This window comes from Anas platyrhynchos, chromosome 5, assembly GCF_047663525.1.
Source record: "Anas platyrhynchos isolate ZD024472 breed Pekin duck chromosome 5, IASCAAS_PekinDuck_T2T, whole genome shotgun sequence".
Classification (NCBI taxonomy): Eukaryota; Metazoa; Chordata; class Aves; order Anseriformes; family Anatidae; genus Anas; species Anas platyrhynchos.
Window position 1 is genome coordinate 22,767,090 of NC_092591.1, and position 27,028 is coordinate 22,794,117.

At 47.4% G+C, this 27,028-nt stretch overlaps 1 protein-coding gene across 1 annotated transcript in view; it reads right to left on the bottom strand.

The window, feature by feature from the left end:
- The window catches only part of NRXN3 (neurexin 3), a 973,627-nt gene extending 967,600 nt beyond the window's left edge, over window positions 1–6,027 (bottom strand). The window contains exon 1 of the mRNA XM_072038404.1: window positions 5,870–6,027. The gene's annotated coding sequence lies outside the window, so the exon portion shown is untranslated. The remainder of the gene's footprint in view (window positions 1–5,869) is intronic.
- Window positions 6,028–27,028: the final 21,001 nt, after the last annotated feature.

Here is a 27,028-nt window from a genome sequence, read left to right on the forward strand (position 1 = left end):
CGTCAGGCCAGCCAAGCCCAAAGTTACGGCTTTTCCTCGCCAAAACAATAAAAGCCAGTACAAATATGGAGCACTAAAGATGCCACCCACTGCCCACGACAAGGAGAAAGAAAGAACAAACTTCTCAGATGCTGCCTTTCTACAGACGTGCCTTGTTCTGGCTGTCTGGATTGGTGCTGAGAGGACAAAACATCATTTCTGATGCTCAAAGTCCTTTACACAAGTGAATTGTCTCGATCTACGATGGTGTAAGGATAAACCAAAGGAATGAGAAAGCAAATTACCTGACCAAGACTCTGTAGAGTGCTGGTTTCAAGAAACCAACAATCCCACTATCATCTTGGCTTCCAAAATGCAAAATATTCTCCTCAGCACTTGCTGTATGAATTAAGAGCTGACTGTGCTAGATTGACAGACTGCTATTAACTAGAAGAGGAGGATGAGGGGGAGAAGAGAACTGATAGAATTTTTCAAAGCTTAACCAAAATTGGGGTAATTTCTGGCTCCAGCTGCGTTGGCAATAGTCCCAAAATAAAGCCTGTCTCCTTAGCATGCTGGTGGGAGCAGGGGCAGACAAAGTTAGACGCTTTTTGTTTTTAATTAAAACACTGTGTCTCTTGAATCACTGTCAGAAGTCATCTCTTGTATTGGCTTTTGGTCATCACAAAGTTCCTGGCTGTAGCATTTTGTTCTTGGCCAGGCCACTGTGTGTCCTTATCCTTGACACCGCAGAGCACAGTTCAGCTGGAGTTCACACTTCCCCCTGAACACCCAGAGCCTGTTACAAGAGAGGAGAGGGCAAAGGAAAGCTGAGCAGGGAGGTAAAGCACACTCTGCTTCTCTCAAGACAGGTAAATTCTGGAGCCTTGGACGAAGCTGTAGAAGAGAAAATCCAGAAATTCAGTAGATCTGCTGAAATACCACTGCTGCCACACCAAACAAGGGACTGAATGAAGTCTTCCTTCCCTGGAACACTCTAGACTAGAGCCAGAGCGCATGCGGTTTGAAGGCATCCTCTAAGGTGATAGTCTACATCCAATCCTAACACAAAGAGGCTAAGAATTGCCTGATGGCTTGGTAACTGGCTTGAAAAGGGAGAGAAGTGGGGGAGAGAGGTTGCCAGCTCACTTCCATTTTGCACAGGGGCTTCGGTTATCACTTCCATCCATTACCCCTGGCACCACTGCTCACCCCCTGAACACCCTGCTGGAACTCAGCGCCTCTCTCACTTCTTGCATGCAAGTCCCTCAGGGTGCAGTCAGCCCCTCCACTAAGCGAGGTTCACCCCGCTCTGCTGGCTGTGTAAGCTTGAGTGCGGGCAGAGCACCACAGCCAGGGAGCTACAAAGCTCCCTTTGAAGTCATTAAGGTTTACCTTCTATAATACTTTCTCCCAATTTTCTCTGCTCCTGTGTCAAATAGAAACCAACTATGCCATGAGAGCGTGCTGGCACCTTAGTCACTGGGAAAATGGATGAACCATAAGACCAGGGCCCACCTTCACCCTACAGGGCAATGGGGAGGCAGACTGGGGCTGGGTGGTGCTCGGCTGGCCGCTGCAGGAGCCGCCCTGCCCACAGGCACCAGCACCACAGCACTGTTTTGTTTCTGAAGGGGCTGGGGAAAGGGGAGGGAAATCAAAAGCAGCTCCTGGGGAAGCTGGGCAGCCGAGGTGAGATTGCTGTGGTGAGCACAAGGCAGGGGAGTGGGGGAGCCAGGTATCTCCGGGCATCAGCCACAACGGCAGCGGTGCTGGACACGTCCCTGCCCCGGCTTCCTGACCGCAGCTCACCACCGCGCCTCAAGGTCAGGCAGAGAGGAGAGCGGCGGCCGGCAAACCACAATAGCCCTGGACAGATCTATTTGTTAGGCTTTTGCTATCGCTCCGTGAAGTGGAAAGATCCAGAAGCGTGGAGACCTGGGAGCAGGCGCAACCACACGCAGGAGAGGAGAAGCAGCGGCTGGCGGAGCCACAGGAGCCTTCCTCCCCGGCTCCCCTCTGCCCAGCATGCAAGCAGCCCATGACCAAGCCGGGAAGGCCTCCGCGCCCAGAGGAGGAAGGTGCTGAGCAGGTCTGCGAGCCCCGGGGGGCCCTGACCGCCTGACACCCAGGAAAAGCCTCCCTCACTGCTGCCATCCCCACCCCTGCGTGCCAGCCGCCCACGGCCACCAGCTGAGGCTGGCTGGGCTCTTCCCCTGGCTCTAGCTGGGGGAGGAAGGGAGGGACGGAAGAAGGAAGGGAGGAAAGAAGGGATTCATCTTCCTTTCCTTTCCCCCCCTCTTCTCCCTGCTCCACCCAGACCCAAAGAGCCGCGTCCCTCCTGCATACCCTAGCACAGAACCACAAGGAGCTTTCCCCCGCCTCTCTCCATCCACCAGCCTCCAGCAGGGACTGCCTGGAAATGGCGATATTCCCCTATCGCCTGCATCAACCACACGGACGAGCCGAGAGAGGGCAAGGCAGGATGGCATGGCAGGGCGAGGCGGGGAGGCTTTGTTAGGTCCTGGCTCCAGTGCAGCCCGCCCCCTCTCTCCATCTCGATGCCCTCCAGCTCGGACACGTGAGGAGGCGCTGGGAAGGGAGGGGGCCTGGGGTGCCTATGAATTTTGTTTCCCCCATCAAGGGGCCGGCTCGCTCCCCCGAGCACGCCTGGCTCCGCTGGAGCTCCCTGGAGTAACCTTTATTCCAGTGTGTCGCAAGCATGTATTTCACGGATGGTTACACTGAATCATTATCACCAGACGTTCATTTGACCAAAATAATGTTATTAGCATCGTCAGGTCTGTCCCCCCCCACTCCTCCCTCCCCAGTACATCCATGCTCCCTCCAAGCCCTGGGTCCCTGCCGCCCGCGCAGGGCACACCCCTCCCCGGCACAAAAATCTCATGATGTGCGACACCACGTCCTGGAAAAGAGCGCGGCGAGCTGGGCTGGCGAAATGGATGGACGTGCCTTTGGCATTTACTGAGCTCCCGACCCTCTGCCAATGCTTATCAGCCGCACACACAAAGACGGGCACGCAAAAACCGGGATTAAATCATGGCCTGTCCTAGGTACGTGACTAGGGGTCTGCGTGCACGTGTGCCCGAGCTGCGCTCGCGGTCCTATCGGGAGCCCGAATCTGCGTGGCATGAAGCAAAGGTCATCGTGCCACCGTTGCGATGCACTAAAAAAAAAGCCGCAGAGCCATCAGGATGTAACACAGAATTTTCTCGTCAAGGGACGAGAAACCTTCGGGGGGGTGGGGGCTGGGAGGAGGAAAGCGGGTGTGCGGATGGGGGGGATGGGGGGGAATGGCAGAAAATGGGGAGGAAAATGAAGAATACAAAGCTCCACTTCGCTAATCCAAGATAGACAATCCATCCCTTCCCCCTCTGTACGCCCGCCCTCCCCCCGAAATGTTGGTGCAGATGGATTTCTGTATCTTGGTTTTGCAGCAGTGGGTCTAATGACTCCCATACCAAACCCCCTCGCTACCATAACCCCTCCCACTATTTTTTTTTTAGACCGGGCTGAAGAATAATGTGTTTTTAGAGATAATGGGTTTTATAAAAAGAAAAGAAAAAGGGACGCAACGCAGACATTATGCGAATAAGCTGCTCCCCGCATCACCCCCATCTTCCCCCAACCGCACATCCCGATTTCACCCCCTCCCATCTTTCTCCAGCCTTCCCCCATCAGCTCCCCCAAGGAAAGGAAAAAAACCCACAACGCGATCTGGGTAGCCGATCTCAAAATCCCAAGCACTAATCCGCTTGAATTTGTTCTTCCCCTTATATAAGCAGCAGCACGTCAACATGTTCAGTGGAAAGGCAGCGTAAAATGAGGCCAGGCTACAGCCATGGAACAGGGGTGATATCGGCAGATATCGCTTCTATCGAGAAGCCATCACCACCGGGGTGATGAAATCAAGTACTGGGCTTTCAGCCCTTCCCTTCTTTTATTTATTTATTTCTCAACGCTTGCTCTCATTCTATTTCGTTTTCATTTTGGTTTCGCTCTACTTCATTTTTTAAAGGACAAAAGTGAAATAAATAATTAAAAGCCCAGAGACATACCCCACCGGAAGGTGCCCGAATGCTCCAGAAAGAGAAGCCTTACCTCCTAACTTCTTTTTTTTCTTTTATTTTTCCTTTTTTTCCTTTTTCTCTTTTTTTAATAAATACATACAGCCCTGTTGCTCCCGTCGTCCCCAAACTTCAAACATCCCCAATTGCACCTCCCCACTCCCCCAAACCAGATACTTTGTTAGAGACAGACAATTGTTTAGGAAACTGCCGAAGACCGAAAAAGAAACCGATAGAGAAATAGAAAACGAGCTCTACACAATAGTCTAGTTCGTTCAGCTGATAGAAGCGCGCCCAGTCCCAAAACCAAAAGCAATAATCTCAGCAACCTCCTCCCCCCAGAGCCCCACTCACCCGTAGGTAAACTCGCCCAACTTAATACCGATGACCATTTTAACTTAAACCAACGGCAGCCGTGACACCCTTCTGGTTCACGCTACGCTTAATAACCGGCTCTATCCGCCTGGCAAACAAAACCTTTTGTGATCATTTTTTCCCCCACCTACTCAACGTCTCCCTGAGACTTTTCGCCAGCCTAGCGAAGAGTTCGCCCCCCTCCAAAAGCAGCCCCTCGAAACACGCAATAAGCCGATGCTGGTGAGCGGTCATGTCAATACTCGCCTCTTTGGGAGGGCTGCGTGCTCACCACAGAACAATTGCGTGCAGGAAAAAATACCGGAGGAACAATTAATATTTAAAAAAATAATAATAATTTCTTAAAACTATTTCAACGAAGCGTTGAACGGTTTGACCATGGAAAGGTGGAAAGAGCTCGGGAAAGCGAAAGGCTGGAAGTGTCCTTTTTATAAACAATTTGATGGGTTTAGCCTGGGTTCTGCCTCCCCGATGCTTTGGTTTTTCTGCCGCTGATCTCATGCCTAATCTTCTTTATTGTTTTCTTTGAGGGGGGGGAGGGAGAAATGAGGAATTTTTTTTTTTTTTTGAAAGATTTCAATTTTAACAAAATGCATCCTCATGGAGCCCTGGCTAAATATGTTACTTCCTAGCTACAAAGGACTGCAATTAAAATAAATTTAAAGAGTAAGCAAAAGACAAGTCACCTGCAAAGCACCAGAGTCAGTGCCCTTAGGTAGGAGAATTACATCACTCCCTGACTGAATGATGCTCTCTTTTAAATTATAAAGCAGGTGATTTTTTTTTTTATTTGACGGAAGACAAAAAAAAAAAAAAAAAGGCAAAAAGAGGTGGGTATTTCACATACATCTTGCACGAAGAAAGCATTGAACCAACCTTTAAGGTCACTCACTGCCTGAAAACCCACAGCAGTTGCTCACGGTGGAAGTTTTCAGGCAAGACGGCTACTAAATCATTAATACAAACAAATGGAAGGCGGGGAGGAAAGGCGCTACTGTAATAGATCCGAAGACTTGGAAGAGGAAAAAATATTAGGAAAAAAAAACTTTCGTCTTCAGCCTCTCTTCGTTCCTCGTTAATAATTTTTTCAAGAAGAAATCCTTAAGCTTTAGCCGAACGGGAGGCTCTCCCTAAGCGTCTCCCGGCCGTAATTCAGCGCGGTGTCTTCTTCTTTTCCGCGGGGCCCCCCGCTCTCCGCTCGGAGGAGCCCCGCCGCGGGCAGCGCGGTTCCCAAAAAGTCGGGCAGGAGCCGCCGGGGCCGGACAGCGCCCGGGAGGGAGCGAGGGGAGCCGGGCGGCTGCCTCGCGGGGGGCAGCACAAGCCCACCCGCGGGGCTCCGGAGCCCAGCGCCTCCGGGGAGGGAGCCCCAGCCGTGCCAAGCCGTGCCGAGCCGAGCCGTGCCGCCCCCCGCCCGCCACCCCGCTCACCTCCGCAGCCAACTCGCGGCTCGCCTCCGCTGCGGGGCGGGGGGCTCCAGCGTGGCCCCAGCCAAGGAGGCTCGGGGGGTCCCGGGGAGGCTGGGCTGGCCGTGCCGAGCCGAGCCGAGCCGAGCCGTGCGAGCCGCGGGCGGAGCTGCGCAGGGCTGAGCGCGCCGCGGTGCCGGAGCAGCCCGAGCCCCGCGCACGCCGCCGCCGCCGCCCCCAGCCCGGCCCGGCCCCGCCCGGCCCCGGCTTTTAAAGAGACCGCGGGCACGGGGCCCCGCACCGAGCCCGCACCGAGCCGCTCCAGCCCCGCTCCCGGCTCCCCAGCCCGGCCGCTGCCCTCCGGGACGCCGCCGCGGTGCCAGCCACGGGGTCGCGCCCTGCCCGCCGCAGCCGGCCCCCAACACACCCGGAGCGCGGAGGGAACGGCACCGACGCCCCCGGCTGCGCTCGGGGAGCGTTTCGTCGGGAGAGAGTGAGCCCAGGGGCTGGAATTTGGCGCTGTGGCACCCTCAGCGCTTCGCACGGCAAACAGCCTCCTTCAGAGCATCTCGTGCGAAGTTTCGGAGCGCGTTGCCCTGCTGAACGCCCGTCTCCGAGCACAGCAGCTGCACGCAAAGGGCACACAAAACCACACCTCAAGAACCCGGCCCTCTGCCCCCCTCTCTCCCTGTCCTATGATTTGGGGCTGACCCCACAACACCAGACAAGGGGAACTGTGGTTGCCCTCGAACAGACTGGAAATCCGTTTGCCTTTCCTTCCCCTTCTGGCCCTGTATGCAAAGGTTTTTGTCCCTTTCTATGTTTTGCATAGGAGAGAGCCCACTCTCAGCACCTGGTAAATAATAATTATTTTATACAAAGGTATCGATCGCTTTGCCCACCATCAAAATGAAGCTGTATCTGGGGTGTGTAATAGCCTCACAGGAACACTAAATAATAGTTTCAGGTAGTATTAGGAGCCCCCTGGGAAGTTGCTCTGGAAAACACAGTGCTCCACACCTCCTAACACATTCAGACGCATGCAGAGGGAGGATAACAGAGACCTATTTCAGTGAGATGACAACAGCCCAGCAGAGAGGCATCTCCTAGACTCAAAATCGGAGTCCCTAGAGCAAGAATTTATCCCTTTATGTCTGTGCAAGCGTAGGTTATTGTTCAGCTTCCTGCTTTATATGGACAACAGAGCAGTGGTGAGAACTATCAATCCCTCCTCAGGGCACGGGATTAGATCCTGGTCTCAATTACTGTGAAGAAAATCAGGTATTACTTTATTTACTTCAATAGTTAACTCCAGATTTAAACGTGCACCTGGCAATAAAACCTGGTTGCTAGTCCCTGCCTTCCCCTGCTGATAGTTCTGGCAATCTAGCATTTTGTAGATTGCAGTTTATCAAAGTAATAATTTGATGAGGTAGTCATCCAAAACCACACCACCTCTGGCCCTTCACTCTCCAAGGTCTTATAAGACCGTGCACGTCCTCGCATCGGATTTTGATCTGGCTGCCTATCACCAGAGCATCTTCCATGTAAAATCAATGACAACAGCACAGTCCCCACTTCCAATTCTGAGCTAAACCTCTTCAGTTTGGCAGGCAGCAAACAGCACGTACCTGGAGAGAAAAAGAAACTAGCAGTGGTAGATTATAGCCGGCTTCATCAAGAAAGGTAAAGTGAGCCTGGGAAGATTTTGGCACAGTAAACTAGTTTTCATCCACACGTGGTTCCTGGGGGGATCCTAACATATATAGTGCTTACAAATCCGAAAGCGGGATAGGAGGCTTCAGCTGCGGAGCTATCCAGGGTGCTCTGGAGGAACCAAGGAAGGTAGCATCTGCTTTGAAGAAATCTTACTGGGCTTAACTCGGACACATAAACTTGTACGTCTGAAGAATTGTTACAGTGAGGTACCAAAATAGCAGAAATAATTTTATAAATAGGTAGAGAGTAGTGGGAAAATATTAGGAGAGCTGGGAAGTTTGGTCAAGGTTGCAAGACACTTTGCTGACATGCAGAGCAAAGCAGAGGCAGTAGGAAAACAGCGCAGTACAAGGAGAAGTTCTTTGTCCAGCAAGCAATGCTCTAATTGCTCAATAGGGGAGTTGATTTTTCTAATTCCTCTAATTCTTTCTTTCACATCTCTAGCTTAGTCCTGCAGTTTGCAAACAAGCTGTACTGAGAGGAAGGGAAAACAAACCATCACGCCAGTGAGGTTTGCAGCAGCCCCCTCTAAAGCTGCTCCTTCCGCAGCATGTACCACTGGCACTGTGATGACTTCCAGACGTATGACACAACTTACAGGTGTATGACAAGCTCACACATCTGCGTGTCCTGTCAATTAGCTCACCAGTAGGTGCATCAACTTGTTTCTGGTCTCTCCGCTACAACAGCAGCAAAACCCTTTCCAGGAGCCCCCAGAGACCAGCAGCAGCACAGATTTACACACCTGGGCACCCCCTCCTGACACAGGCACTACGCTCTCTGCTCCCACCGCTGGAGAGAAGCAGCAAAGGCAAGCGTACACAAGCACAGACACGTCATTCATCTTCTTTTGCTTGCTTCCTTTAGCAAGCAAAATCTTAATCTGCAAACTTTTCACCAATCCCATTGTTTTAACGAATGCTTGTTTTAACAAATTGCACAGTCAGACAGTTCCTCTACAAGGTACTTACTCTGCTCAGAGTTTTGGGGCTGGCTAGCTCAGGACAACGGCTGCCGTACCTACACGCCACAGCTTTCTCTTGCATCTTACTAGGGGAAGCAGTTGGTTCACAGGAGCTACCTACACCCCAACCTGTGCATATGCCACATCATCGCTTCCTGATGCCCACTCCACAAGGGTATTCAGAAAGGGATCAAAGCCTGGAAAAGGCCCTGCAGAACATGCAGGTGTTAGAGGCATTCCCTGCCATGCAAGGATGTGCAAGTGTTGCAACATTAAGACCTGGATGATCCCACGTAAACAAATGCCCTGAGTAAGGCAGCAGTAGAGGGGAAGGGAGGCTGCACTGCCATCTTGTCCCACTGAGTATAACCTCCTGCATTTTTTCCTTTGGTTCTCTCAATGGCATTCACCAAATCATTGATTTCAAGCATTTGTGTGGTACTGTCAATGGAAGTGAGGCTCAAGGGGAATTTGCCATTGAAACACTGGCAGAGAAATCAGTGCAACAAGGCAAGAACACAATTTATCTCTGGTTCTCTTTTTTTCTTTTTGGCCACATTAGCACTTTCAGTGTCTTTTTGCCCAGAAGTTAATACCCAAGGTGAATTTAGAAGCTGCAGTCCAAACCACGATCACATCTTGGTCGTGCCAAACGAAGCTGATCTTATCTCACTTGTGACCTTATCCTACTTGAGAGAGCAAAACTCATTACAATAAGCAGAAACAGATGGGAAAAGAGTAATAATGACAGCATCTGGTCAGAACTCACTTTACCATCATTTCAGAGGGTTAGGTCTAAGCTCTTCTCCTGTAAACGTCATTTTTCACTCTGGCAGGAGATCCAACCTCCAGAATTATTCTGGCCACTTGCAAGATGCATCTCCTTATTCTTGATTCCCAGCCCTTTTCCTCTTTCTACGAAATGCATGTTGTGTTGCATTTATTCAATAGCTACAAAAAAAGTTTCCTGCATAGGAATAGACTGCATGGAGTTACTTGCTGAGTGCTGCTTGTTCAGCACACTGCGCAAAGGGCAGAAAGTATACAGGTAGACATGTGTGGCCTTCTGTGAAGGGGAGAGCATGTGCCAAAAAACGATGCACATATTCATACATGTAAGGATGAACCCATTCAGATGAGAGCATTCTTGAAGGAGGAGGAGTGTGAAGGAGGGCTTAGGGGTCACAACTGTGCAAATACCAAAGGAGCACAGTCAGAGCAAGATGTGTAGGGAAAGGAAGAGTATTTTGTTACCAAAATTAATATATTTTGGGAGAAAAAAGGTAAGCCCTTCTCAAAGTCTTACACATTGTCTTCTACTATCTGTAGGTGTCGTTGTGGAGGGGTGTCTTCTGTATCTGTGTTTACATTTCTGAATACGTAAGCATAACAACAGATGATACCTGCACACGAGTTTGCAAAGAAAGAGAAGCTGTACATTTTCAGCTAGCAGTATGAAATTTAATGGTTGTTACACTTTCTTTATAACCCACCCCACCCCACCCACCCCCCAGCTATTGTATCTACACCTCATTCTGAGAGGGATACTCCCCCATCACATGCTCTCAACAGAAAGACCTCCATTCGCATGTTTCATGTTGTCAACAATTCCACTGCGACCCTAACTCAGGGCTGACTCAAGACAACCATTTCTACATGCCCTCATGCACAAAATGAGTGGAGTTAACCAAGCCTGCTCTGTGCTGTCCAGCAGGCAGCATCCAGAAAAATAAAGACCAAAGGCATGGTTCAGAGGTAACCCATAAACCATCCAATGACTATTTCCACCAGTTTTGAACTCCAACCTTTCTTACTCGTTGAATCTTCTGGCTCAGTGGGATCCTTCCAGTTTGAGATGTCACTGGCCCCCTCTGCTTTAGGTTCCAGCAGCTCCTTGGTGTTTATTACCACCTCCGCTTGAACTCTGAATCCTCTTTTTGTTCCTGAATCCTCAGATGGAGCTGTAATAATGATCTGATGACATCAGGGTGATTCCCTAGCAACAAATACCACGCCATACCTGCTTGTCCATTAGCAGGTTCAGGTAAGAACAGGGAATGTTGCAAGGAGTATGGTTGAATACTAAAAGCTACTTCCTGAAGAGCTCCAGCGACTTCCCCAGCCAAGATTAAGTATTATTTCCACATTGCTGTTGACCCCTTCAGCAACACTGAAGTAGAGCCCTTGATTGCTGTCTATCAGTGGTACAAGATAGGGACGTTTCCTGCTGTAAGCACTAGATAATACTCCAAACAATGTAGGAAACACAGTCGGACTAGGGGGTTATATCTCGTCTTGTGTTCATTCTTTGGGATCAGCTGCTAGCTATCTCACTTCAAACACTTATCTGTGGCTGGCTGCTTACCCACACAAGACAGAAACCCTCCCCAGCCAAGAAACATAGGTGGAATAAGGACATTGGTGCAGGACAACACAGGCTCTCAGGTGACAATAAACTTGTTGATTTTTGTGTGAGTCTATAACTAGAAGATTTAAAATGAGTTTACAAACCCCAAACAAGACTCCAATAAAAGTAGGGTGAGGGAAAGAATTCTCTCCCTGCTGCTATAGAACACTGGGGGGTGGGAATTTTCTAGCATTAGCTAAGTCCTCCAAGGAGCCAAAGAGTACAAAACATACCTTCTTTCCACTTAGCGAACAGCACTTTTGACAAAACTCTTTTAGTCCATGTTTAATGATAGGTGCAGCATGTCTCCATGGCAAGTTTAAAGCATTGATTTTGACCTTTAAAGTACTATATGCTCCTTTTTCAAAGTTAATACAAATTAGATATCCATGGTATTTAAGTGCTTTCTGAAAATCCTACTGGGTACCTATCTTTGAAAACCCAACCCTAACCAAGTTCTGAAACTGAATCCTAAGTGGCTTGGGTCCCAACACCTGTTTTCTCAGAGGAGATTAATCTAGCACTGGATCCCAACCACAAAAGCGTGAGGGCAGTGAACCAACAGTGCCAGAGCAGGATTCTGCTCTGTGCTGTTGGCAGGCCCATCTCCTCACACATCGCCCCTCTGCACACACCGAGAGGCTCTGACTGAGGCCATGAGGCAGCAGCCCTTTTTTGGCCACTTACCGATTCTGCTCCCATCACCGTGAGGCAGCGTATATTCTTGCCTTTTCAGGGTTCAGCCTGGGCTTTAAGATAGGCAGGTTGGAGAGCTAGACAAATATATATATTTGAAAAAGGGACAGCACAAAATGGAGAGCAGTTCCCCTCCTCTAGCCTGGCCCCTGTGTCCCAGACCAAATACAAAGCTTGCTTTAGGGCACTATATAAATTGGTATTATAAATTCAGATGGTGCACCAGGGAGTGCCTCATTCTGTATGATTGGAGTCATTCTCAGGAGCAGTTCAGGCACTCAGCCTGCCACATGCGACTGCTGCCCCAAGGGCTGCCATTACAGATGCATTATTACAAAGCGCTGCAATAAAGCATGAACTAAAACAACTTCATTGAAATGAAGATTAATACAGAACATGTGTTCACCTCCACACACTGAGAAGGAACAGTCCAGCAAACACAAGCACCACAGTGCTCGGGCTGATGGGCTGGGGGAGCAATGCGACCGGCCGACCGTTGCTATTGCTGAAGGCAAGCAATACATTTCCATAGCATCTTCTACGTGTCCACGGGTAGATTTAATGTAGCATCTGCAAAGCAGAGAGGGAGGCAAGCAAGACACATGGAGTGCTGGAACACACAGAAAAGTGGGCTACATGTGAGGCAGAGAAGAATGCTTCAAACCTGCAGAAGCAATACTGCTGGCTGCAGAATGATCCATGCCTTTAGTTATCACAGACTCCAGCGGATATTGAGGCTTCTCAGCACTTCAGAGTGTCATATCCATATGAGAGTTACAGGTGAGAAAGATCAGCTAAGGTGATGGTTTATCCATCCCCCTCACAATCAGAGCAGGATTATTCCCCATGATCTATTTGTTGGTGCTATCGCTGCCTCACTTAAACTCTCCCATGCAATTCACAACACTCACTGCCGCCTCTTCTGATGCCCTTTCAGAGCCTCATAAATTTCCCTATTGGCATGAACTGAGGGACATTACATCTATATATTTCCCTGCTCAAATTAAACTCATGATACCCTGTATGGTTTAATGGTCCAACTTTCAAGCTTCCTTTTCCTGGTGCAGGTTTTTCATTCTTCTTTTCCTTGAAAACAACATAAGGCTCCTATCAAAGGCTGGCTGTGGCTACTGACAACAGTTCCCAAGGGATTCCTTCCTTTGTTCCACCAACCAAGTCAGCCCCCAACTTGGAGTAGTAAGCATAAAGGCACCCAGGATAGACACAGTCCACCACATCTCAAATAAACAACTTGGTCAATCCTGAAGGTACTCCTAGATCCCCTTGAAGGATGAGACAGGACCCTGTGTGAAGGCACTGAGGGTAAAGGTGGCACAACATTGGGTCTTCTTACTAGGAGAAAAAGGCAAGGGGAGGGTACATGGTATTTATGATATTTCACAGGGGTCAATGACAGAGAGCACAGGGCTGGAGGTTAAATACAGCAACAAAAGTAACAGGGTCATAATGAATCTACATCATAGATATTTGGCACTTAAGGAGGGGAAAAAAAAAAAAAAAATCAAGAATCTTCCTTGAGAACACACCTTACAACACGGACTTTGACCCTCTGGAACAAACTGCATGCAAAAGGCTTCTACTGATTCCTTAACAGTGCTAAAGACCCTGCAGATGGTCTGTCTTTGGCACAGCACCCAGATAGGTACATTGTAATGGATGACACAGGTACTTTAAAAAAAAAAAAAAAGTCACGCAGCTCTTTATATGGGCTGGAAGTGAGTGGGGAGAAAGGACTAATTAAAAGTAGAGAACAGATGCCCCCGTGATGCTGGCATCTCTAGCACTTTCTGTTTCTGGAATGAAAAAAATCATTTGTCATAAAAATAAATGAACTGACATCAAATATTTAAATTTTAAAAAAAGAGAGAGATTGAAGGGGAGATAAAAATACACAATAAACAAGCAAAAGCTCCTGTTAGCAGGTTTGCCTTTCCTCCCCAAGCTGACTGGCACTGCACCAATGCAACTCACAGAGAACAAGATCTGCTGCATGCAAACGATTCCTAACTGAGCTGAAACTCTGCATTGAACATGGATGAGCAGGGGCTGGGCAGCTGCCTTTAGACCAGGCTGCCATGTCACTGGCCATTCAAAGGGCAATACCGTAAAGAAACGGGTATAAATTAGATTATTTCACAGCAAGGTGCCATCCATTCCTACTTGCACTGCAATTTTGTATCCCAAAAATAGAGTAGCCTTCACAGCCCTCCTACAGCGCACCTCTCACACCACCACAAATACAGCTCCATAATACTCCATCGCTATCAATACTCCCCTGGCTGAAGATGACTGAATAAAACGTTCTTAGATGCCAATAAACATATCTTATAATTAAAAAGAAGCCAACATAAAGCTCTGCTGAATTACTGCTTTCTCTCAGCTCTCCACACATACACTAAACCAGACATCATGACACATGCCAGGATGTACCTATGCTGAACATCTAACTCTGAGTGGAGAGCAGGTCCTCACTATGGAGAGCTCTGAAGTGGCAGGATTTCTTCTACGATTTTAATACACAACTTCAGACTTGCAGATCTGATTTATACCACATATAGAACCCAACACAGCTCCATATGTTGTTGTCTAAATGCCTGCGTAGACCTGATCCCCACCATGCAGAAAGCTCTGTGAATCCTTCTGCAGGCTTAATACAGAATTACCACTACATTTCTATAATAAGCATATTCCTGCTAGGCAAAATGCTGTTTGGATCCCTAGACTTCATGCTGGAGACACTGAACCTTTCTGCTCTTCGGATCAGGGATGTGAAATGCAATAAAAAGCAATGGAGGTACCTGGTTAAGTGATAAGGCAGTGCCTCTCAGCATTGGCCTGTTGCAAGTGAGAGTCGGAATCCTTCTATGGGAACCAATCCTTTAGCTGAAGGGAAGAAACAGCCCAAAGACCCACCGGGTCTGCAGCTGCTATATCTCCTATTACCATTTGAAAAAAAAGAAAAGGTTTCCAACAGGTTCTAATTAACAAAGTTCTGCCTAGCCTGTCACTGTCTCAGCAAGAGGCCTGAGGGGTTAAGCCAAAGGGACTATTAGAGCCTGAACATGGCACGTGTCAGCTGCAGCCAAACTGCAGTGCCTTGAACATACTGTGCTCAACTCTGTGCAAGGAGTCACGGCGATCATATGAAGCACAGCCTATGATCACTCTATGCACAGACAAATTCACAAGAGTACTCCAGGTTTCCCCGATCCAGCTACACTTCTGTTTCCTGCTACTCTTCTCCAAACCACAGCTGACTTAGCACACAGACCTGCGGACAGAAGACATTGATCATCCTGTCCCATTTTGCCAGGAACAATCCTAGGACTACAGCTAAACCTACTTGTGACACTAGCGACCACCACAGCAGATCACCTCTTCTGCAAGGATAATGCATAAAGCATTTCATTATAAGCAAATCACTCTGGATTTTGTCTGAAACAGTTTCTCTGGGTTTATCAGTATAATTTCAGAAATCTTGTTTAACAAACAAGTGTTATAACTCCCTGTGCAAATGCTTGCTGCAGAATAGGAGTTGCTGTTTTGTTTTCCTTAAACTCCTTTCAGCGTGATGCAAGATGATCTGAGAGAAGTTCTCTTCTAACAAAACAATGAAGTTATACTAGCATATCAATTTAAGTTTAGACTTACACACACCGGTATCACTTCTCCAGACAGACAACCTATTAGATATGGGACTTTCAGAGTATTATCAACAGCAACGTGGAAAGAAGCTACATCAGATAACAGCAATGACAGAGAAATGGGATCATCTCCTGGGTCTTGTCTCCCACCTTGGGAAGAAAAGCACGGTTTCGTGTCACGCTTAAACAACTGAGAGCTGGAACTTGACAGTCCAGACACCTGCAATCATGTCTGTAGGCCAGTTTCCTTCTCCGTGCCTCATTTTATCTGATTGTAAAACAAAGAGTACCTCTCCAGCTCCTTCCCGTGCATTTTCCAAAGGTTAACTATTTAATACTAAAGAAAGCTTCCTCAGGCAAAAATTAATAGGATGATATACAGGAAAAATCCTGAGAGACATGAGAGTTATTACTGGAAACGGACTCCCTCAATTATTTTTTTTTTACATTTTCTTTCTGAAGTTGCTTACAGACACATATATCAGTTTTGCATGTTGTGGGTTCTCTGGTAGTTTTGGAGCCAGAAACCTGGCTGCACTCCATCTCTAAAGACCTCCAATACTAAGTTTCCCTACTGTAAAACATTCACAATTACTCCTTCTCTGTCCCTCTTTCTCTCTGTCTCTGAGGGGAAAAAAATAAAATAGAAAAAAAACCTCTTGCAAGGGGGTATGATGCATCTTTAATGAAGGAGCTGAGAGAAGCGCCTGCCATACAAAGAAGCTAATCAGTCAATCAAGAGCCAGCTCACCAGACAGAAGCCGTCAGTGCCTAACTGCTCCATCTCCACCTGTCCGGGGAAACAACAAAACAGCATGGGACATGCCTGACAATTGAGTGCAAAGCAGCGCAAGCATTTATGTATTTCTGAGCATTAAGGGTGCAAGTTGTTGCAAATTAAGATTTTCAAGACTAAGAATAACAAACCCAGCACCACACACGCACTGATGTGCAACTGAAATAAGGCCAGTGACTGCCTCTTATCCCTTTGAAAACACTATCGGACCTCAGGATACAGAAGGGCAGGAGGTGAGCATTGCTGTAATTAGGCTAGCTGGAAAATCCTTTGCCATAAGCTTGCCAGTCTAGATCAGTTAAGTGAATGCTAGTTTAGAGAAGGAAATACATCTCTTAAAACCGAAAGGAGCAGAGCTGTAGGAGCTGTATGAATTTCTATTAGGAAAAGCATAAGGGTCATAATCTTTATTTCCTAGATCTGATATTGGCTGGCTGAGCAGGCTGAGGCAAAATGCATTTCATCTGCCTCAGTTTCCCCAACTAGAAAAGGACAACAAAACCTACCTCGACTATACGGGGATGATTTGGTTTTGCAGCTGGCTTAATTAATATTCATATAGTGCTTAAAGACCCTTGCAAGAAAATTGCTGCCCAAGTGCAGATTTCAACTTGCCATTTTGCTGAGTGCTCTCATGAAGAGCTTCGAATTTACTAATTTTTTTCCAGCTCTCTGCAAACAGCTGAATGTCTGGCAAGCACGTGGCACACCCAGAGCTGCAAGGCACCCGCCTGCACCCTGGCAGGGGCATGCAGAGCTGAGGGATAACACCTCTCCCCAGGGTGCTTGCAGGCCACCCAGCAGCACTCCCTCTGCACCACACACTGCCTGGGCTGCACTACAGAGCTCCCACAAATAACAGCGATGCATCATTGGGCTGTTTCAACAGGCAAACCCGAGCTCCAAGCCTTGGTTCTATTTCAGATGCCGTGTCCCTGCTTAATGGCACTTGCTGGCCCAGCCATTCCCTAGCGCTATGGGCAGCTCGGGTCATGACAGCCCTGTGATCTCACCTGACCTCTGAGCACACACATCCCTCCTTCCACTCCCATGCCAGAAGGCAAAGTTATGTACTGCCATGGGTCTAACTCTCTCTGGGTATGGAAGTCTGCTGTAGAACATTTCAAACAGCTTTATGCACCCTGAAGTGTGTCCTTGCCTACATTCTTAACCATTCACCTGAAAACTAAAGGAAGGAGCAATAACTGTGTACTCTGGCCTGAATATATACACGTATATATATTATTTTATTTGGAGGGGAGGAGCAGGGAAGCTTACCTGCCTTGTCTTTTTGTTCTGGGTCACCACCTAACCGGTTATTTCTATGTTCACAGGCACTTGGGCCAACAGCAGGCCCAAGAAAAGCTGTGCAGCTGTCCTGCAGGAAATAGCCTGTAAAATGGGGGAAAACCATCTTATCTCTTTCAAAAAGCAACACCTAGAAAGCCTGCTTTCTTTCTGTGTGTGCCCCATGGGTAGGGCTCACGTAACAGGAAAATGTACCTGAGCAGAGAATCCTACTGTCAGCCAGGAGGAAAAGGGGACAGGCCAGCTGCATAGCATCCAATACCCTATACAAGAACAAACCTGATATTTTGTTCATGAAATATACAGTGATAGGCCCCTTATTCTGCCTGATCTCAAAAGAGATCACAAAGAACAAGGATGTCAGTGAGGGGAACTGCCCTTTCTCCCCTCAAGTCTTCTGAGGCTCATTAAATTACCGCTTGTTTCCTAACCTGGATATTTATGTCCTTTCCTTGTGGAAAAGGACAGGGGTCCCTCTCAGGGACCACTTGCAGGCATGAAAAGGCAGCTGGGAAAGTATTTCCCGGCCTTGCAGAGGTTAGGAACTAAATTTGTTCATGTTTTAAGGCTCAGATATGGCAAGAATACAGGTCACAGAGAAAGCTTATCAAGAAAATTAAATACAGGATCCTCCGTGTCTCCCTCTAATCTTAGGAACTCTCGCGATGGGAGAGAAATAAAATCATACTTGCTCTGAGGGTTAACTCAGTGTCATGGCTAAAATCCAAACTGAGTAATTACATTCTGCCTCCCGAGCGTGCCCTTGAATTTTCTGCTAAGCATGTGACTTCACTTCCTGTTGCCAAGTTCTGCTGCGTGTGCCCGAACATCAGCTGCACCCACCCATGCAACCTGGCGTGCACTGCGAGAGGAGGAACATTTTCTTCATCCCCCACTCTGAAATATTTTGACAGAAGGTCTCATTGCGTTTTCCTACCTTACACAGCTCACGTGGGTTCCAAAGGCATTTTGCTGGGGCTCTTTCACTGTTAGCAGCAGCACCACAGCTGCTCCATAGCACATTTTATAAAACCCTTTCCCGGTGACAGCAATACCATGCGTGTGCCAAACCTCTAATAGCCACAGCACACTTCTTTATGCTCCCTTATTTAACAGAGGTGCTGAATAGGCTGAGAACATGCTGGCTGTTTGTTTTCGGCATGGGGTTTAAAGGTAAAGTTTAGCACAACAATCATTCCCTGAACTGCAGAAATGGCCTATAGAAACCCAGAACCAAATCTCCTTGTGATCCTAACAGAGCCATGAATTGTGTCTCTCAGACACTTTTATTCATCCCTTTATTGTATATTTACTTAGGCTTCTTTCTTTACAGCATGTTTTCTCCTAACGGGAAACATGTTTTATACCCCTCCAGGATTACTCCGGAGAAGCCAGAATGAAGATGAAGTAAAGACAGCATCTACTTCTCACAGGCTGCTTGATTTTCTTGGAATGCATCCCCAGCTTAAGAAATACTGGGAAGGCACTTGGTGGTCAGGGCCTGGTCAGGTCAAAGATGTAGGAATAGAGTCCTTAATCCCTGAGATTTTAAAGTGTCATTGGGATAGAAAAAATAAGAATAATAAAGAAAAAAACTTTCCCAAAGCAGATCCCAAATTTTAAGAATATACAGGTACCTAATTCAAACTAACACAGATTACAGTTAGTCACTTAAATACTCAAGCATCTGGGCCCCAGTATATCTATTACTTTTTTCACTTCACTTTCTACATCCTGGACCCTGCTAGCTTATGAACGTGTGTGGCTCACACAATCAGAAGGTTTCCAGAAGATCTATGAATGCCGTTTCCAGACAGACTACCCACATTTCCTGGAAGCCAAAAAGCAGGAGAACATCATTCTGAAGTTGAATCAATTACCAAGGATTTTATTTTTTTTTAATCTAATACTAAGCAGCAGTGGGAAAGGTAGTATTTCACTACTTGAAAAATAATAAAAATAATGCAGTCTGCTTCTTTATAAATGTTTTCCATCCACACAGTCAATAACATGCCCTTCCAACATACTGAAAACCTGTAGGCCCATTTAGCTTTAGTAAAAGCTGTGAGCAACAAAATGACCGTCAGACAGCCCTGATCAGCCATATGCAACCTGGCATCCCAAATTTCTTCAAACTTGATCTCCTGCACTAGCTACACAGAAGGTTGCTCACCTGCTTGTGAAGGAGCAAGATGAAAAAAGAACTAGAAATCCTCCCTTCTGAACGCAAGAACAGCAAAAGCTTTGCCATTAACATACTTTTAAACCTCTTACTTGGAGGAACAGATATGAAGGAAGAAAGGGTAGCTAGTCCTCTGTGGATCTTGGAAGCTGTTCAAGGGAGGCACTACTTGAACTGTTAAGTGTCTGTGGTGTGCACTTAGTGATTGAAAGATGGATGCTGCTAGTGACTGAGCACAGTGGTCCAGCAGATGCATAAGCAGCTGACTCCAACACCTCAGCAGTAAGTCCTGCTCCTCTAAATTGCACCTACTTTCTAATATCCCCACCCCCGGGTCAAGGTGCTTGTTCATGCGTTCCAGGCCCACCACTGCCACCTGTATGAATGAAAGCTAACTCTCCAGGAAACGCAGGAGGTGTTCCACACAGCTCAAGTCCTTTGGCAGTGACAGTACAAATGCTCAGCTGCCCTAGGGCAATGAAGTACAATGACAACACAGACTGACATGGAGCATCCTCTCTCCAAGACAGCATGTCACTGCTTTGCACCATTTTCTCCTACTCACAACACAATTTCAATAAATGACCATTTGCCATGCTTGACTCAGACTAGGTACAGAAATGAAAAGGCTCAGGCTACATAAAGACGTGACATAAGCGAATGAGCCATCTGATGACTACTTACTAACAGAGCACAAGTAATCTCGTGATCCCCACCTCCAGTTTTGTCACTGCAGTCTATGGCAGGATCGGATGATACAGTCACGGCATCGTACACTTGGGACTGATGTAAAATCCTGCAAGACATCATAGGCCATTCATAGAGGATAGATCTCTAACTAGCCAAAAAGGGCTTCATCCTTGCTTTGTTTCCCTCTGTTGTCTCATCTCCCCTGCTGGACTTTGCTTTGCCTCAGCGCACTCCCATTGTTCACAGCAGAACATGAAGGTTGATAAATTTATCCTCACATTACTCTCCGGAAGGCAGAGAAGTGTCAACTTCTCATCTGCAAAAGGGTGATAATTAAATGCTGAGAGAATAAATGACTTGCACAAGGTCACTTGGGAAGTAAGTGGCAGAGCTGAAAATTAAATGCAGATCTCCAGAGCTGCAGGTCAAGGCCTGGAACACAAAATCTTACTGCCCTGCTGGCATAGTGGAGATCAAACTCAGCGTATTATAAGGCACTCTGCAGGAATGTGTGTTAAGGGAGAAGAACTGAACTTCTTGTGTTCGGTTTATCTGTAGGAAGAGTTGGATGAATTTCAAAGAATCAGGTAAACAGAGATCAAGGGAAGAGGAAAGCAACACAATCTACCTGCAGAATTACAAATTGCCTTTTCAGTATCTCATGTAAGACAAAGACATTTGTGTAGGCTTCTATTGTGCATAGTACTAGTCCAGGAGAAGACCTGACATCAACACAGTGTCTAACGCTCAGCACTAACAAATTGCAACCACAGAATTGTCCTTACAATTTAACATAAGGCATATTAGTAGGTATAAAATTCTAGTAGTGCTACGGATTGTCAGGGTTGCAGTTTAATAATTACATACCTGCACCTTCCTTTCTTCTTGCTCTCTATACAAACTCCTGCTAAGCACCCTCATTTAACCTTCCTTCTCCTTCCTTCACAGATGCTTCCTGCTGCTCCATATGATCAGACTTATCCCCTTCCTTGTGTGTAACATGTTTTCTTCATCTCTCTCCTAAAAAACTTACTACCCTAAGTCTTTCAAAAGGAAACTGTCATCTCAGCTAGTGATATCTCAGTGGTACAGCTATCCTGGGTTCCTCAAAGCACACAGTATTATCATTGCTATGTTGTGATGTGCACTGTCTCCCTCTGACCTGCCCTTTGAAGCCTGATTTGGCCTCACCTGCCCTAGCTCATTGTGCCTTTTTCCAGAGAATCACAGAATAGCTGAGGCTGGAAGGGACCTCTAGAGGTCTTCTTGTTCAACTCACCTGCTCAAGCAGGGCCACCTATTGCAGGCAACTATGTTCAGACAGATTTTGAGTGTCCCCAAGAAGAGAGACTCCTCAACTTCTCTGGACAACCTGTGTCAGTGCTCAGTCACCCACACAATAAAACAGCATTTCTGTACATGCAGACAGTACCTCTTCCCTTTCACTTCATGCCCACTGGCTCTCATCTTGTCACTGGACACAACTGCAAAGAGCCTGGCTCCAGTCACTTTGCATCCCCCCTTCATGTATTTGTGCACATTGACTAGATCGCCCTGAGCTTCCTCTTCTCCAGGCTAAATCAGTCCCAGACTTCTCAGCCTTTCCTCGCAGGAGGTGTTTCAGTCCCTTTGTCATTTTCATGGACCTTTGCTGGACTCTCCCCAGTAGTCCCATGCCTTCCTTGTACTTGGGAGCCCAGAACTGGACGCAGCACTGCAGGTGTGGCCTCACCACTGCTGAGCAGAGGGGAAGAAGGTTCACCACCCTGTCAGTTGGCAACTCTCCTCCTACTGCAGCCCAGGATACCGTTAACCTTCTTTGTGGAAAAGGCACATTGTGGGCTCGCGTTCAATTTGGTGTCCACTGGGACCTCAGCACATACTGATGCCTGGGGTGGTTCCTCCCCAGGGCAGGACTTTGCAATTCCTCTTTCTGAGCTTCATGAGGTTCCTATCAGCCCCTTTCTCCAGCTTGTAGAGGTCCCACTGGGTGGCAGCACGACCCTCTGCCACATCAGCCACTCCGCCCAGTTTTGTATCACCTACAAACTTGCTAAAGGATAAGTTCTGCTCCACCATCCAGCTTTAAATTAAATAATACGTTAAACAGGACTAGACCCTGTGCTGACCCCAGCACACACTGCTAGTTACTGGCTTTCAACTAGTCTTCGTGCCACTGATCACCCACTCTGGGCCCAGCTGGTCAGCCAGTTTCCAGTCCAGCTTCAGGCCTGCTCATCCAGCCCATGCTTCATCAGTGGCTCTGAGGGTCGGATGGGAGACAGTGCCAAAAGCCTTGCTGATGTGCAGGTGGACAATGCCCACTGCTCTCTCCTCACCTACCAAACCTGCCAACTACTCCTGATCATTTTCTTGTGGTTTGTAAGCTTGGAAATTGTTTCCATGATTAGCTGTTCCGTCACCATCATGGGGATCTAGGTGAGGATGACTTGCTGTAGTTCTTTGAGTCCTCCTCCCTTGGCTCTTCCTGAAGATAGGAGTGACACAGAATGCATTCCCACCGTCTCTCCAGAACTGGAGGGGAAATGTAGGGGGCACTCTAACCCATAAAGCCTCCTTTGGGAAGCAACAGGCTGTCAGGAAGATGTCCGGGCAGCAGTGCATGCTGAGCTGCTGTGGAAATGGGATTGCGTGGGAGGCTGTGAAGGCACCAAGATGAGCAGGTAAAGGAGGTTGGGGAGCTGGGAGAAGAAGGAACAGATTCATCCAGGTGGAGACTCAGCTGGGTCGGAACTCTGTGTCTGATTTTGGAACAAACAAGATGAATGGGAGTGAGCAGACCAAAACAAAGAAAAGAAAAATAAACAAGACTAACTCTGAGAACTGCTACCGATCTCCACCCAGAAAGCACAGCAATGTTCTGTACTTCACCGATTGTTGGCCCTGTTTGACAGGTATCAGTACCCTGAAAGATTTCACTGGTCCTGCCCATCACAAACCCCAGGCGTCTGCCTCATCGCAGTGGTGAATCTTCCTCATGTCTAATGCATGTAACTACACCACTTTGCTGCTGTCTGAACTCGGCTGGGAAGTCCCAGAGTGGCCCTTGTTCTTAATGCATGCACAGAAGAAAGCAGACAGGCAAAGCTTAACACTGACAATAATAATAATAGTAGGGGCAATAATAAATCAAATGCTGTCATCACAGTTCTTGAAATTTCCACCAACTTCACAAAATTTGCATCGAAAAAGAAGTTCAATGTTGGGACATTACTTCCCAGCTTCACTTCAACATCCCAGTTTCTACACAATTTCATGGCATTTCAGAAAGCAAAGTTATTGGAAAATTCTCTAACCACAATATTTTTACTCCACATAGACTCTACCACCACCCAAAAAAAACATATTTTTTTTAAATCAATATATACATTCATGTTCAGTAGAAATATCTAGGGTGAAAAAAAAGGTCGAATAGCTAGAAGAATATAAAAGGTATTTAAACAATTAGTTCCATTTTCCTATTATATTAAATTATTGAGGAAATTTTTCCCCCTTGAACAATGCACTTATTGCTCCAGAAGAAGTGGGGAAAATATTTTGTTTCACACTTTTTCAAACTCTCACCTAATGTTCTTAACCTGGTCACCAGAGGATGTCAAATTATAGTTTTGGAAACACAGTCAAGCTAGAATTGTCCTAAAGGCTTAATTTGTCCTGAAGACCGTCTCCGGCCGAGACATCTGCACTGTTCTGTAATAAGAACCTGATTTGTTCTCTATTCATCTGAATATTGCAGACAAAACTGTTTTACTTGAGTGAGAAGTACATGCCCCACCTTGCTCCTGAATTCATGCAGATTCCACTTAAAAAGAACATTTTAAAAGTACATAATCCTAAAGCTTTTCTTCCCCTGTTCTTGGAGGATGTATATGCTGGTACATGGGAACCTTTATTAACATTACAGCACTGTGACCCATCAGTTCTGTGTACCTATCTGCATACTGACTCCAGCTGACTGCATCTGTTTCCAGTCTATACTGAGGTAACTTTATAGATCTCGCAGACCAGAGCTGCCAATGGCCCAGAGGTGATCAGTGGATTTTGCTGCTAGAATCAAAAGCTGCAAAGCCCCTTCACAGCAACATCTCTACTAATCAGAAGAGAAAGAAAGGCTTACCAGGTTGGTATCATTAATGAACAGACACTCTCCTCAACAACTATTTCCTTTTTGTCCTTCTTCCCTCTCATCCAAATCCACTGCTCTTAGCCTTAAGAGGTAAAATTCTGTAGAACTGCTTGTAGCAGCTATGCAAAACAAACAGAAAAGGCTGAAGTGGCTATGATTTGATCAGCAGCTAAGTCAGGAGTAATACTTCCCACAGAAGACAATTAAAATGCTCTCAGTATGGCTAGGGGAAGCACAGCAGTCAGGGCTGTGGGGTAAGGGCTCAGGTGCAGCAGATCTCTGCACTCAAGCCATAAATGATGGCTCGGGCTGTCCCACTGCAGACACTACCCCACAGGACCTTACCGCAGCGACAGGCAATAGCAATGAAGCCGGACATCCCTCCCTGCGGGCTGCTACCCTAACTCTCCTCTGAGCAACTGCACGCATACCATAACGGGACAGCACACACGTTATCGAGAGGAGCTGGGGGAGCCAGGCTGAGTGCTGGCATACGCTGCCCAAGAGCCCACCAAACACGATGCAATGTGGCATCCTGCTGGGTCCTCAAAGAAGCATTTCCCAGCACACGGAACACACCCAGAACACCCTACACAGTACGTTCAGCCTGCAGTGATTTTGCACCCATGCCACATTTGCACTTGGGAACCAAGTCTCATTTCCATGGAACGTTAGCTTGAGGTGTCCTGCAGGGCAGCATAGGGAGCACACATCGTTTGCAACCTGCCAACCCCAAACATGCAAGATGCTGCATGACAGAGGCCCAAAATTAGTCACATGAAAAATGATTAATTTTCAAATCCTGAGGGTTTTTTCCTTTAGTGTTAAAAGCTCTTCTTATTGTTGCAGCGTTATTATTCTTCAGTTTTGAGGGAAGAGATATTTTCATGACTCCAGCAGACAAACAGCAAACTTCAGATGGCAGTCAGAACTTGAACACCAAAGTGAACAAATCCCATACAAAATGAAGGGCAACTATAAAGCAGGGACAGATTTAGGATACCTTTTCCTTTCGTGATTTTTGCCTTCAACATGCCTCTGTTCCCCAGGAGAGGAGGGAAGGCACACAAGCGTTTCACCATAGCCTTGCTGGAATCAGCAGCTCCCCACTACATGAATCCCTCTCTCACTCCCTGGTCTGCCATTTTTCACCCTCTCATTAAACTTGTTCCCCGCTCTCTCAGCTTCATCTTGCTTCCCATTCCTCAACTAATCCCCTTACACTCCCTTCCTCCATCCCTCTCTTTCAGGCCATACTCTCTTCCCAGTCCCCAGCACACTCTCTCAGATGCACTTCACCATCTCAGCCTTTTTCCCCACCTTTTTCCGCCACACCACCCCATTCCCAGCTGCTCCTGCCTACGCATCTCTGCTCTCCCACTCCTCCGCCTTGACCACCCTCCTTGTAAGTGTTTGGCCCTAACACCCTTCCCTGCTTTCCTCGTGCCCACAGCTGTGATCCCTTTCTCTGCCCTTCTCTTCCCCTCAGCTCCAGCCATTCCCCAACCCTCTCACCCCCTCATCCCCAGTCCCTGCCTACATCCTTTGGGTGTTTCTCAGGCCCTCCCTGCTTCACTCTGGGATCATCCCTCTCCCTCAGCCAAGTTTTCCTGCCTTTTGTTTACACAACATCAGGTCTTCCTTCACCAGCTTTGCTTCAAGATTTGCCACGTTTAGAGAGTAACCGTGACCTACTTAGGTTCCCTGACCTAGTTATAACAGAAACACCAACTCCAAACATTTGAGAAAAAAAGGGCAGCGAGAGGAAGGACATATTACCATTATTGTTCTAAATGAAAACAAACGCACCAGTGCAGGGCTGCTGAGTTATTCCAGCTCTGCCCTTTCCCCAAGGAAGCAAAATCAGCCATTCACTTGATCTTGCAATACCAGAGTGGCAACAGATCACCACATTTAGAAGTTACCTGGAAAGCTAGTCTGTGCTTCCTTGCCAGCAAACCCTTGCCTTTTTTTCTGCCTTATTCTAGTCTCTTTCTTCCCAGCCTTGCCCATCCAAGGCTCTCTAGCTTCACCCAAACTACTTTTTAGCAAATCTATTCTTGTTCATCAATCCTCCTTGCTTGCAAATCCAGGCTACTGTAGCAGCCCCTATTTACTCAAGAACAACCTTTCTGCAGCTGAGCCTCATCTGAGAAATGAAGCAATGCTCTGCATCTGTTTAGCTGACCTCCTCAACCCTTTTCTTCTATTTCAGCTGTTGTCACAGCTGTCTTCTCTCCTCCATTCACCTGCAGCCTGTGCCACCCATCTACGCTGCTTCTCTATCTGGTTTGGTGTTGCAGAGTTGCCTCCTCTTTTCCTCACCAGCTCTGGAGGTGACAACAGCAGTGCCAACGTTGGCCCTCAACTGGTAGGTATGACTGGAAGCAGGATATGTTCTCCAGAACGAGTCAGGAGTTTCTGGATTAGCAATGTCCCCTCACTTGAGTGCTCTGTGCTCATGCGTTGGTGGCCAGGAACCACTGCTCTGTCACAGGTGGGTCTGTGAGTCGCTCCCAGCTCAGGTTTTAGTTTAGTCACTGGTAATGGATTTCCCTGTAGTGTTTGTATTTTAGCAGTCATATTGGCTCTGTACTTCTGTGGATGAG